Consider the following 13,668-nt stretch of genomic DNA (forward strand, 5'->3'; position numbering starts at 1 on the left):
GTACAGTTTACAAAGAGGAGGAGGAAGAAGAGAAAGCAGGCTGATGATACAAAGTTTAAAACTTTGGTACTGGTGGAAGCAGGGACAAAATGTTTATTTTACTTTATGTTTATTTGTACTATGATGTAATGTAAACCTTAACTTAAGGACCCAGGAATCATTTCAGAAGTGGTAAGCACTATTTGTTTTTAAAGTGATAAGACACAGAGTGACTGGTAGCTTGGACTCCTACTTTCTGGTTATCAGTTTGTACTTGTTTGGATAGCGTGTGTCACAGGGAGTTCATGGTGGATGGAGCTTCTCTGATTTAGCACAAACCATGTGGAAGAGACCTTGGAAAGACCCTGCTCCAATTAAACGGCCTTGACTCTGATTTAGAAGAATCTCAGCTCTCAGAATATGAAGATAAAAAAACAGTTTCTTGTGCTGGTTCCTCATGAACTCTCTACACCCAAAGTCACCCTTCTCAGTGACATTTTTCTCAGATAAACCCAATTGCTGGTGGTAAAGCATATACTTTGTGGGATATCTATGTAGTTTATTCATAAAGGGCAATAAAAAATAAACTTTTTCTAGCCATCATCATTTCATGCTCAGCAGAAGTCCTGGATTCAGCCCAAGGCTGGAAGAATGTTCCTAAGAGAAAAGAGAAAGGAGTTCTAGAAGAAAAGGTTTTATCTCACAGGGGATTTGGTTTTCCCAGAAGTAATCAAACCAAAGTAATTCTTTCCAGGGCCAAAATACAGATTTAGAAAAACAAATCCTTTCCATTTGGGGCAGAATGCATACTTGTAGATGTATGGTTTGAGTCCCTTTACTGTTCAACTGAAATGATCACAACATTGTTAACTGACTGTGCTCCAATACAAAATAAAAAGCTTTTAAGAAAAAACAAACAAACAACTAAACAGTTCTCATGGGGGGAAAAAAAGGGAAAAGAGAATACATCCTTTCCAAAGTTGAGATTTAAAGGACAATGTGTGGCCATTGTGATCACATTATTCTGAGAGTAGTGCCCTGTAAGAACTGGATGACCTTTATTGCTATCACAGTAACGTTTACATCTTTTGTGAAAATAGATTAAAATAATATCTACTATTTTATGAGTACTTACTATGCGGCAGCTTTCATGCTATGTTATCTCATTTGATCTGTAATAAACCAAGTAGGTAATAATATATACACTTTATAAATGAGAAAACTGAGGCTCAAAGAGATTAAGCAAACTTTCCAAGGTCACGTCGCTAGTAAGAACCAGAGTGGGGATGTAAACTCACCATCTAACTCTAAATTCATGTTTTTCCAGGCAACTCTCCCACTGAGACTGTCATTAACTACTCACCAGTGCTTAGTGAGGGTGAACTGGCATTTCTGCAAGGTCAGTTCTGCCTAAAGCATTTCAACATTAGCTGTTTATATGCACAATTAAGTAAGCCTCTACAAAGTTTGCCTGTCATATTATTTTGCTTCTTTTCAAACTTCTTTGCTGTTTCTAAAGTCTTCATTTAGGGACTTCCTGGTGATCCAGTGGCTAAGACTCTGAGCTCCCAATGCAGAGGGCCTGGGTTCAATCCCTGATAAAGGAACAAGATCCCACATGGTGCAACAAAGAGTTGCATGTCACAAATAAAGATCCTGCATGCCACAACTAAGACTCAACTCAGTTAAACAGATAAATAAACAAAAAATAAACACTTTTTTAAATAATAAAAAATAAAGTCACCATGTAAAGTTACACTTCCTTCAGGTGTTATACAATAAGAATATTTTTGAGTCAACCAGACCTCTACTTCTGAGCTTCTGTGCTTTGGAGGTTATACAATAGGGCTCAAAGAGTGGCTGACCTTTATTTTCAACTAAGTGTAAAAGAAGCACCTGGAATAAAGGCTCCCAGGGCCATGAACTTGAGAGTCAGGACTCTTTAAATTTTGCACCCTAAGCATCTCATTTGACTTATTCTAGTTCTAGGCCTCTTTTTTAACCTTGACCAGGGCTGATCTCCAGCAAACTATCATAGCACTGGGCACCTCTTGGAGCATGCATCCAGTTGTAATTCTCCCTTTGTTTTTGTGGTGGTTTGGCTGTTGGTCACCCCACTGGGGGCTTCCCAGGTGGTACTAGTGGTAAAGAACCTGCCTACCAATGCAGGAGCCGGAAGAGATTTGGGTTTGATCCCTGGGTAGGGAAGATCCTCTTCCTGGAGGAGGGCATGACAATCCAATCCAGTATTCTTGCCTGGGGAATCCCATCAGAGGAGCCTGGTGGGCTACTGTCCATAGGGTTGCAAAGAGTCAGACACGACTGAAGCAACTTAGCACGCATGCACCCACACACCCCTACTGGACCATCAGCTCTAGGAGTGCTCACCCTGGATCTCCAGTCCCCAGCCTGTGGCCAAGTACACATTAGATACACAATTAATTATTTGCTGACTGATGAATAAATGAATAAGTGAACTAAACACATAAACAATAAATGAATAATATATCTCAACAAATAACCATTTTTAGAATCAGTCTTATTTCGGCCACAGAATCAACATTAATACAGGTGTAGGATAACAACACATGCAAGAGCTGAAGAAGAACTTTTTTTTAAGTCACACAAAAAACCTGACAACTAAGGCTGCTTCCCCACAATGTAGTCCTAATTAGTGAAGCGAAAATCCACTCTTGCTGGAAATCTCTTAAGCAGTGATCCCCTACATTTTATACATGGACTGACCACCCCAGGAAATAATTTTAATCATCCTCCCAAAGCTCACTTTGTTAATTTCTCTTCCTTGAGAGCTACCAGGAATAGTTTTTGGTCTACTTAACATTCATTCTTAATAGAGAAGTTTCTCCCCATTATCTGCTATAGTCAAAATGGTCAAAATGATGGAGAAAGTTACGCTTTATCCATGGCTGAATTGTCATCTTTATTTCAAATAATTCATTAGATCTTCTGAAATTTTACGACTATTACTTTTAAAATAAATTTATTTGTAATTAGAGGATAATTGCTTTATAATACTATGTTGGTTTCTGCCTGACATATATCAACAGGAATCAGCCATAGGTATACGTATGGCCCCTCTCTCTTGAAACTCCCTCCCACTTCCCACCTCATCCCACCTATTATTTATATAAATCATTTGTTACTTGTATAAGTGGCCACCATGGCTTCCCCCCTTCTATATGCCCTTCTGCAATGAGGGTTTGCCACTACCCATCAATAGGTGAAGGCTGTTTCCGCAGCCCTTGAACCTGAACTGGTCTGATAACTTCCTTGATCAGTAGAATGGTAGAAGTGATGTTGTGAGACTTCTGAGCTTGCCCTTAAGAGGCATTGAAGCTTCTGTTCCCTCAGTCTAAGAATGCTGCTGGGAAACTGTCAAATTATTTGTAGATGCCCCAGATACGAAACCTAAGGGAGACAGAACTCAGCTATCCAAACTGCCACATGTGTCAGTCACACCAGGACACCAGACCTGTGTGAGGCCATCTTGGACCTTCTGTTTCATCTGACTGTCTATCAGAAAGAACCACTTGAGTGAGCCCAGGCAAAACTATCAGAGGAACTGCTCCTCTGACTCACAGAAATATGGGAATTAAGTCACTAAGCTTTGGGGTAGTTGTTACAAAGAAATAAATAACTGCTACAGAACCAGTACTTAGAAGGGGGATGATTTTTTTTTTTTTTAAGAGGCTAAACAAATGGCTTTGGCTTTGGGATTGGGAGGTGGACAGAGCCTGAAAGGGCAGTGGGGACACTGGTAGAAATTGGAAGAGTGGGGAGGAACTTACTATAGGAAGCTGAAAAATGAACAGGTCATATTTTGCAGTCTCTCTCTCTCTCTCTCTCTCTCATACACACACACACACACACACACACACACACACACACAGGGGCAAAACTGTTCAACTTGGAAGATACACAGTTTCCTAATGAACCTGTGGGTTTTTGTTTGTTTCACTCTGGTTTGGTTTCAGGAGTGGCAGAGCCTTTTCCCCACTGACCTCCAAGTACCTCTGTGGATCCCTTTGGGATTAAGGAGAACTCCAAATAATAAGGTGAATGTGTCAAGTGGTGTTTTTAGCTGTGAATGATAGGTACATGAAGACAGAGATGAATTAGGAAGGAGCTATTTGTTTTAAGCAGGATTGGAAGTGACAGCACAGTACAGCATTTTGGGCTTCCCTGGTGGCTCAGTGGTGAAGAATCTGCCTGCCAATGTAGGAGACCCAGGTTCGATCCTTGGGTCGGGAAGATCCCCTGAAGGCAGGCATGGCTATCCATGCCAGTATTCTGGCCTGGAGAATCCTATGGACAGAGGAGCCTAGCAGGCTATAGTCCATAGGGTCGCACAAAGTCAAACACAACTGAAGCAACTTAGCACGTGAGAGGTCCAGGATGTGCTGGATTGATAAACAAGACTATTGTACACTTTTGTTCTTTCATATGACATAAGAGTCTCAAAATAAACGATTCCACAGTAAATATCAAATCATGGATGTGGCTATAAGATCCTTTGCTGAGAGCTCAAAAAGCATAAGGAGGTGCCTAGGAGACTCTCACATCCAGGTAAAAGAGCTTCTAAGAATTCCAGGGCATTATCCCACAACATTATTTCATAGTAGCTTGGCGTGTCCAAAGTAGAAAGAAGTTTGTCTCAAAAAATTATGGAGGTAAGTTTTCAGGCATGGAGTAAGTCCTCTAAAGACTAATAAGAAATCCACAAAGTGCTTTAGCAAATAGGTTTAATGAGAGCAATGCCATCTTAAACCAAAAGCTAACTCTGCAATTCTTAGAAATAAGTAAAGCCCCACCCATGAATGAGCTGTCTTGATGACTTGCTTTGACCGACAGAATTGTCGTACTTCTGAAGGTAAACCTCAAGAGAACCTTGTTACTTCAACTTTCATCCTCTTGGGATGTTGTCCTGAGACCCCATGCCATGAAGAAGCCAGGAATGAAACACTCCAGGACAAAGACACTGGGTCATTTCAATTATCCCAGTCAACAGCCTTCATCAAGGCCCCAGTCATGAGAATGGGACCTAGTTGACCCTCCAGTTGATATGTTACCTGATTGAGCTCAGGAAAAACCAGCAAACAGCCACCTAGTCAGCTCACAAAATTATAGGACATAATAAGTTATTATCTTTTTAAGCCATTAAGTTGTGCAGTAGCTTATTCATAGTACTAGATAACTGATACAGTCTCCCAAAATGAACAGTATGGCATGTTGTCTTTTGTTTTACTGGGTCTAAAAAAGAGACCCATTGCTTAAAAATACTACATTTTCTCTCTTAAAGCGGTATTTCAATGTCCATTTCCAATATCAATGCCAAGAGAATTCATCCACTCACATATTTATTCACCCAATATACAATTGACTCTGTGTCAGGCGTTGAACAGATACAGGCAAAAAAAAAAAAAAATCATGATCCTTCAAGAGGCTTAGTGGTAAAGTCAGATAAGGACAACAACCCAATCAAAATGGCATGGGGATTGCTATAATAGACGTAAGCACGGTCCCTTCAGGAGCACAAGCAAAGGCTTCACTCATTCAGCATTCATTAATTGTTCACCATGTACCAGTTTTCATCTGGGTCTTGGAAATAGAATGATGGATGAGACAGAATAAAAAAATAAATCCTGATAATTTGCAAGTAAACAAGTAGTAAGGTTTCCAATGATGATAACAAGAAAATAAAGGAGATAAAGGATAAAGTGGTGTGTATGCATGCATGCTAAGTCACTAAGTCATGTCTGACTCTTTGCAACCCCGTGGACTGCAGGCCACCAGGGATTCTCCAGGCAAGAATACTGGAGTGGTTGCCATGCCCTCCTCCAGGGGATCTTCCACATCTCAGGGATTGAACCTGAATCTCTCAGATCTCCTGCACTGGCAGGCAGGTTCTTTACCACTAGCGCCATCTGGGCACTGGGCACTATATTAGAGAGGGTGATCCTAGAAGAGCTCTCTAGAGAATGGACATTTGAACTGAGATATGGAGGAGAAGAAGAAGTAAGCCAAAAAAGGGGGAAATAAGTCCAGGCAGAGTGGTCATCAAGTGCTAAGGACCTTGGTTGGGGTGCTGGAGGAACAGCAAAAGCCCAGTGAGGTTGGAGAGGAGTAAGCAAAGGGGAAGTGCAGGAGATGAGGTCTGAGAGTAAGCACCTCTCTATGGCCTGTTGACTATGAAAAGGAGTTCAAATTTATTCTAAATGGGAGTCTGCCTGATGCGTGTTCAGCATGGATGTGACTAGGAGAGAAAGAAAGTCTTTTTGAGGGTGGGGGGCTGGTTCGTGAATTTAATCTCCAAGAAGTAGGCACTAAACTAAGCAGAAGGCATGCAGAGGAGATGGCCACAGAAGGAAAACAGCAGGCTGTCTTCTAAGCAGACATACATTGTCCTCATGCTGTAGTGAGTGGACTCAGCTCAAACCAGTGGAGAAAGGTGGCCTATTCAAGACCCAATAGCCAGAAAAATGATGATTCCTTTGGGGTAAAAAATTAAAACGTCCTATTTTGTATCATTTTAAGTCTCAGGTAGATTAAAGAACTTTAAAATGATAAACATTGGGAGAAAATATAGAAAAACACATTTGTGATCTTTATGAATTTAGGGCATTGAAAAAAAAGACTTATTGAACAAGAAACAAATAGGAAAAGAATCAATTTGACTACATTAAAATCAAGAAGACAGAAATCAAGACACCATAAACAAAGCTAAATATATGAAATAAACTGGGAGAAAATGTTTACCACATAAATAACAGCCAAAAATTAGTATAAACAACATATTAATAACTCCTGTAAATAAAAACAGAAAAGATAAACAACTCAAGGAAGAAACTGGCAAAGGATACAAAGAGGAAATTTACCAAAAGGGAAATACAAGTGGTTGATGAACATACAAAAACATCTGAAGCTAGTTATTAATTAGAAAAATGCAAACTAATACAACTAGATACTATTTCCACCACTGAATTATCAATGCTTTTTTGTCTGATAATATTAAAAGTTGAAGAAGATGTGTGGAAATACTCATTCTCACACACTGCTAGTGGGGGCATAGTTGTTATATCTTTTTGGAAGACTCTTTAGCAGTATATTCTGAAAAATAAAAGTACAATTCTTAGGTATCTTCCCTGGATAAAGCTTTGTACAGGTACACAAGAATGTTCACTCTAGCACTGCTTCTATTTAAAATAGGAACTGAAATATCAAAGCTTTATTTGGACTTTTATCCAGAAAAATTTAAATTAATAAAAATTTATTTTATATTCACACCTATTAATTTTGGTCACCAGAACTCTGTTGTCATTCTTAGACCTAACAAAGAAAAAACATATTTTTCCTGTGCAATACTTTCTTTCTTATACAATACTTCCCTTGGCAATCAAGCTGCATTATGTTGGCATTGAACTGAAACAAGTTTACAAAGAAGAGAAAAAGAAGAGCAGACATTCCTTTATTGCCCAAATTGGAAAAGGGCAAACTAAAGGAGAAAATAACTCACTGTGGAGGGCAAGGGGTCTAGGGGATTGCAGATTGGGATGAAAGAACAGGGAGGTAGGAGAAGAGATGAGGGTGGATATTTTTAGGTACTGATGACTTTTGCCTCCCCTGCAGCTGGGTGACTGAGGATACATAGAGTGATGCCTCGTACATTTCCACTCGTAGAAAACATAACAGCAACAAGAAATACCTGGGAAGAAAAACACTGTTCCCATTTCTTTTAGCCCCTTCATGATGTATATTGCTAAGATTTAAGAGAAAAATGAGACAGAGCAAAATGAAGGAAAAACACTCCCTATCAAGAAAAGAACATGAACCTTCATTCTTTTCTTTATCCACCCACCTAATGATAATGCAAGTCTCTGAAAACCTATCACAAGGTGTTACGTATTCTCCTGGTGTTCGTAACCTGAGGTTTCTGTGAAACACAGCAGTTCTGAGTGCCTTTTGAAAGTCCCTGATCACAACACCAGGGAGGGTTCACTGAATCTTTAATTAAGATGACAATAACTGAGGTGTCCAGTCAGCTCTCCTAGACTGACCTTTGGGTTAAAGCAAGTAGTGCTAATAACTTTCCACTTGCCCTGCTTGAGTGTGTTATTGGAAAATGCCCTAAGAAGTTTTAGGAATCTTTACAATTGTGCTAAGCTAAGCTAAGTCACTTCAGTCATGTCCGACTCTGTGTGACCCCATAGATGGCAGCCCACCAGCCTCCCCCGTCTCTGGGATTCTCCAGGCAAGAACACTGGAGTGGGTTGCCATTTCCCTCTCCAATGCATGAAAGTGAAAAGTGAAAGTGAAGTTGCTCAGTCGTGTCCGACCCTCAGTGACTCCATGAACTGTCGCCCACCAGGCTCCTCTGTCCATGAGATTTTCCAGGCAAGAGTACTGGAGTGGGGTGCCATTGCCTTCTCCGCACAATTGTGCTGCTGCTGCTGCTGCTGCTGCTGCTAAGTCACTTCAGTCGTGTCCGACTCTGTGCAACCCCAGAGACAGCAGCCCACCAGGTTTCCCTGTCCCTGGGATTCTCCAGGCAAGAACACTGGAGTGGGTTGCCATTTCCTTCTCCAGTGCATGAAAGTGAAAAGTGAAAGTAAAGTCGCTCAGTCGTGTCTGACTCTAGCGACCCCATGGACTTCAGCCCACCAGGCTCCTCCGTCCACGGGATTTTCCAGGCAAAAGTACTGGAGTGGGGTGCCATTGCCTTCTCTGGCACAATTGTGCTAGGTCTTAACAAATCACCCCTGTCGAGATGAAACATTTGTGGTCTGGTCCACCTGCTTTCCTCCCATCGTTCCAGATTTCAAATTCTCCCAACCTCCAACAATACCAAGGTAGCAAGAAGAGACCTTTTGAGTTAAAAAGACTTGCCCGTCCTGTTACTTCCTAACTGTGATTGCAGATAGGTGACTTGTTCCCTTTGAGCCTCAGTTTTCTCATCAGTAAAATGAGTATAAGAACTTCCATTCAGGGTTATTGTGGGAAGGAAACAGGCAATTTAGACAAAGCCTCTGACATGTTGGTACACACTCTTGCGTACAAAGTTCTTTTCTTTTACTTCCAAATACAACAACGGGGTGTTCGACCACCATGTGGCCAGATTTTGGAGGTGTGGAAATAAAAGGAAGGACAGGGATTACATTACTTTGCTTCTCCGACTGGGGGAGAGAGGGCAGAGGTGTGTGGTGGAAAACAATGCTGCAGATCCTGATGAAGGGTCTCAGAACCAAAGCATCATCCCTGGCCAGTATTTTATCAGCTAACTCGAGTTGCATCAGCCATATTGCAACATTCTCAGCAAAACAGAAAAGTCCACATTGCAGATGGCACAGGTCCACAATTTGGAGGGTGGGGGAGACTCAGAGACAAAGGTGTCTATCATTTTATAAAAATCACACTAAAAACCTGGCATTAGCTGTCTCTATTCACTTTCACTTTTCACTTTCATGCACTGGAGAAGGAAATGGCAACCCACTCCAGTGTTCTTGCCTGGAGAATCCTAGGGATGGGGGAGCCTAGTGGGCTGCCGTCTATGGGGTCACACAGAGTCGGACACGACTGAAGTGACTTAGCAGCAGCAGCACTCCCCTTGTTGATACTGCTGAGGTGGTTCTAATGCAGCATCAGTGACATCATCAGATTTCTTTAAAGCTCAGGTGAGTTTCTCAGACCAAGGATCCAGCATGAGTCATTTGCATCCCTTTCCCCAGCCCCTCCCTTCTAAACAAAAACTCCGTTGAGAGAAATATGACCCAGGCTTCGCTCACAGTTGCCTAATTCCCTATGGCAGCATGTAGAGCAGGAGATGCTTTATCTGCAGATTCAGACCTTGGAGAATTTTAGTAATAAAGTTCTTCCTAACATTTTTCTATCTTATTTTAATATTTCCATCTGATACTAATATGAGACATGGAAACCAATAGAAAAGTTTGCAGTAGGACTCAAAAGAGAAAGCTTTTGAAACCTACTCTTCTAGGAAAAACTTTCAGTCAAGCATAACTTAAATGTCATTCAAGTCCTAGATCTGAAGTCTTCTGACATTAGTAACATTCCCCAATTTGCATTAGGATTTGATAAATAACAGCATATTATACAGATAAGATTGCCTACAGAATCAGAACAGAGACACTTCTGAAATTTACAGTCTCCAGTGATTCTCTTGGGTGATCACAATGTTGAAAAGATATTCCAAAATAATTTTTCAGTAAGAAAAGCAATTTACTTTTTAATAAAGTACTACCCATTGACTTCTGCTTCTTTGTTTTGAAGATTTTTTTTTTTTTTACTTTTTTAGAAACCATCATGATCTCACATCAAATTCTACCAACTGAGAATTCATTCATTGACCAAACTTACTGATGCTAAAAAGAAACTTTCAATGACAATGTCCCCTCTGCTGTTTTGGGATGGATACCCCACTCCCAGAGAAATCAGGTACTCACTGAGATTGTCTTAGGCTGGAGGTGAACTTTCAAAGCCCTGGGAGGATTCTGAGTCCAGTCTTCCTCTCCAAAATGCAGTGGTTTTGCTACAAATGCTCAGGATCTGATTTTGCATTGGGGCGAGTCCAGGAGACAGTGGGGTGAGGAGGAGGGAGTTCCAGCAGGAGCCGGGGCCAGTCATGGGCGGCCTTCCCGCCCAGCAGCAGCATCTCTGCCTTGGCTCTGTGCCTCATGGACAGAGATTAGTCATTAACAATCCTTTCCTTGCTAAAAGATATAAACAGAGAAAGGAACCTTGGGACATGCTCGAGATTCCCAGGACAAACTCCCAAAGCCCCTGGATAGGGACTGTAACAAAGCGGAGGCACGCCCTGACACCTTTGAAAATGCTTCTCTGCAGGCTGTGTTTTAAGGGTCCCAGGTACCCTGATTTCTGCACACATCATCTAAAACTGAATTGTGATCTTCCCTCTCTCTCTCCAACTGCTTTCAATAGCTCCACCACCTACAAGGGACTGAAGTTAGCAACTCTGAACCTTTTCGATTCTCCCTCTCCCAGGCTTTCTGTATCAAGGAGTAACAGATTAATGTAGATTTCATCTTTGTAATGTCTTCTATTTCCAACCCACTGTGCTCCTCTGCTGATTCAGGCCTACCGCCACTTCCCTTCTGAAGAACAACGTTGCTTGGCCTCTAACTCTTCTCTTCTCTTCTGGTTTCTAAATTGCACAGCAGTGTAAATTGTGGGGCTCTGCTGAGATACCTACTCATCTGTCACAACCTCAGGAAAGACACTCAGCATTTCTGCGTCCTTGTCTATAAGATGAGGATGGTGTAACTGTCCTATATGTGGTGGTGAGAATTACATGCATAGTTTAAAATGCATAAAATGTTTATGAAAGTGCCTGACAGAGAGGAAGCACCCAATACATTTTGTTGTTGTTATTCAGTTGCTCAGTCATGTCCAACTCTGCGACCCCATTGACTGCAGCGTTTCAGGTTTCCCTGTCTTTCACCATCTCCCAGAGCTTACTCAAACTCACATCATTGAGTTGGTGATGCCATCCAACCATCTTGTCCTCTGTCGTCCCCTTCTCCTGCTTTCAATCTTTCCCAGGATCAATCTTCTCTAATGAGTCGGCTCTTTGCATCAGACAGCCAAAGTATTGGAGCTTCAACTTCAGCATCAGTCTTTCCAACGAATATTCAGGGTTGATTTCCTTTAGGACTGACTGGTTTGATCTCTGTGCAGTCCAAGGGACTCTCAAGAGTCTTCTCCAACACCACAGTTCAAAAGCATCAATTCTTCAGCACTCAGTTTTCTTTATAGTCCAACTCTCACATCCATACATGACCACTGGAAAAACCATAGCCTTGACTAGACAGACCTTTGTTGGCAAAGCAATGTCTCTGCTTTTTAATATGTTATCTAGGTTGGTCATAGCTTTTCTTCCAAGGAGCAAGCATCTTTTAATTTCATGGCTGCAGTCACCATCTGCAGTGATTTTGGAGCCCCCCCAAAATAAAGCTCCCCACTGTTTCCATTGTTTCCCCATCTATTTGCCAGAAGTGATGGGACCACATGCCACGATCTTCATTTTCTGAATGTTGAGTTTTACACCAACTTTTTTCTCTCTCCTCTTTCACTTTCATCAAGAGGCTCTTTAGTTTTTCTTCACTTTCTGCCATAAGGGTGGTGTCATCTACATATCTGAGGTTATTGTTATTTCTCCTGGCAATCTTGATTCCAACTTCTGCTTCATCCAGTCTGGCATTTCACGTGATGTACTCTGTATATAAGTTAAATAAGCAGGGTGACAATATACAGCCTTGATGTACTCCTTTCCCAATTTGGAACCAGTATGTTGTTCCATGTCCAGTTCTAACTGTTGCTTCTTGACCTGCATACAGATTTCTTAGGAGGCAGATCAGGTGGTCTGATATTTCCATCTCTTTAGAATTTTCCACAGTTTGATTATACAGTGGAAGTGACAAATAGATTCAAGGGATTAGATCTGATAGACAGAATGCCTAAAGAACTATGGACAGAGGATCATGACATTGTATAGGAAGCAGTGATCAAGACCATCTGCAACAAAAAGAAATGCAAAAAGGCAAAATGGTTGTCTGAGGAGGCCTTACAAATAGCTGAGAAAAGAAGAGAAGCAAAAGGCAAAGGAGAAAAGGAAAGATATACCCATTTGAATGCAGAGCTCCAAAGAATAGCAACTGCTACTGCTGCTAAGTCGCTTCAGTCGTGTCTGACTCTCTGTGACCCCATAGACGGCAGCCCACCAGGCTCCCCCGTCCCTGGGATTCTCCAGGCAAGAACACTGGAGTCGGTTGCCATTTCCTTCTCCAATGCATGAATGTGAAAAGTGAAAGTGAAGTCGCTCAGTTGTGTCTGACTCTTAGCGACCCCATGGACTGCAGCCTACCAGGCTCCTCCATCCATGGGATTTTCCAGGTAAGAGTACTGGAGTGGGGTGCCATTGCCTTCTCCAAAAAGGAGAGATAATAAAACCTTCCTCAGTGATCAATGCAAAGAAATAGAGGAAAACAATAGAATAGGAAAGACTAGAGATCTCTTCAAGAAAATTAGAGATACTAAGGGAACGTTTCATGCAAAGATGGGTACAATGAAGGACAGAAATGGTATGGACCTAACAGAAGCAGAAGATATTAATAAGATGTGGCAACAATACACAGAAGAACTATACACAGAAAAACCAGAGGACAAATTGCCAACATCCATTGGATCATCGAGTTCCAGAAAAACATCTACTTCTGCTTTGTTGACTAAACCAAAGCCTTTGACTGTGTGGATCACAGCAAATTATGGGAAAAACTTGGTGGAAGGCCTACACTCAAATCTATTAGGAAAGCTGTATTTTACTTCTCTTATTAAATAGCATCTGCAATGGCACCCCACTCCAGTACTCTTGCCTGGAAAATCCCATAGACAGAGGAGCCTGGAAGGCTGCAGTCCATGGGGTCTCTTAGGGTCGGACACGACTGACAGACTTCACTTTCACTTTTCACTTTCATGCATTAGAGAAGGAAATGGCAACCCACTCCAGTGTTCTTGCCTGGAGAATCCCAGGGACGGGGGAGCCTGGTGGACTGCCATCTATGGGGTAGCACAGAGTCGGACACGACTGAAGCAACTTAGCAGTAGCAGCAGTAGGTCCTGCAGGCTCAGACTCCCTACCCC

At 41.7% G+C, this 13,668-nt stretch overlaps 1 protein-coding gene across 2 annotated transcripts in view; it reads right to left on the reverse strand.

Moving 5' to 3' along the window:
- Window positions 1-10,603, reverse strand: part of NR1H4 (nuclear receptor subfamily 1 group H member 4) — a 79,366-nt gene extending 68,763 nt beyond the window's left edge. For both annotated transcript variants that reach the window (XM_027542041.1, XM_027542040.1), the window contains exon 1: window positions 10,455-10,603. The gene's annotated coding sequence lies outside the window, so the exon portion shown is untranslated. The remainder of the gene's footprint in view (window positions 1-10,454) is intronic.
- Between the last annotated feature and the right edge of the window lie 3,065 nt (window positions 10,604-13,668).

This window comes from Bos indicus x Bos taurus, chromosome 5 (genome assembly GCF_003369695.1).
Source record: "Bos indicus x Bos taurus breed Angus x Brahman F1 hybrid chromosome 5, Bos_hybrid_MaternalHap_v2.0, whole genome shotgun sequence".
NCBI lineage: Eukaryota > Metazoa > Chordata > Mammalia > Artiodactyla > Bovidae > Bos > Bos indicus x Bos taurus.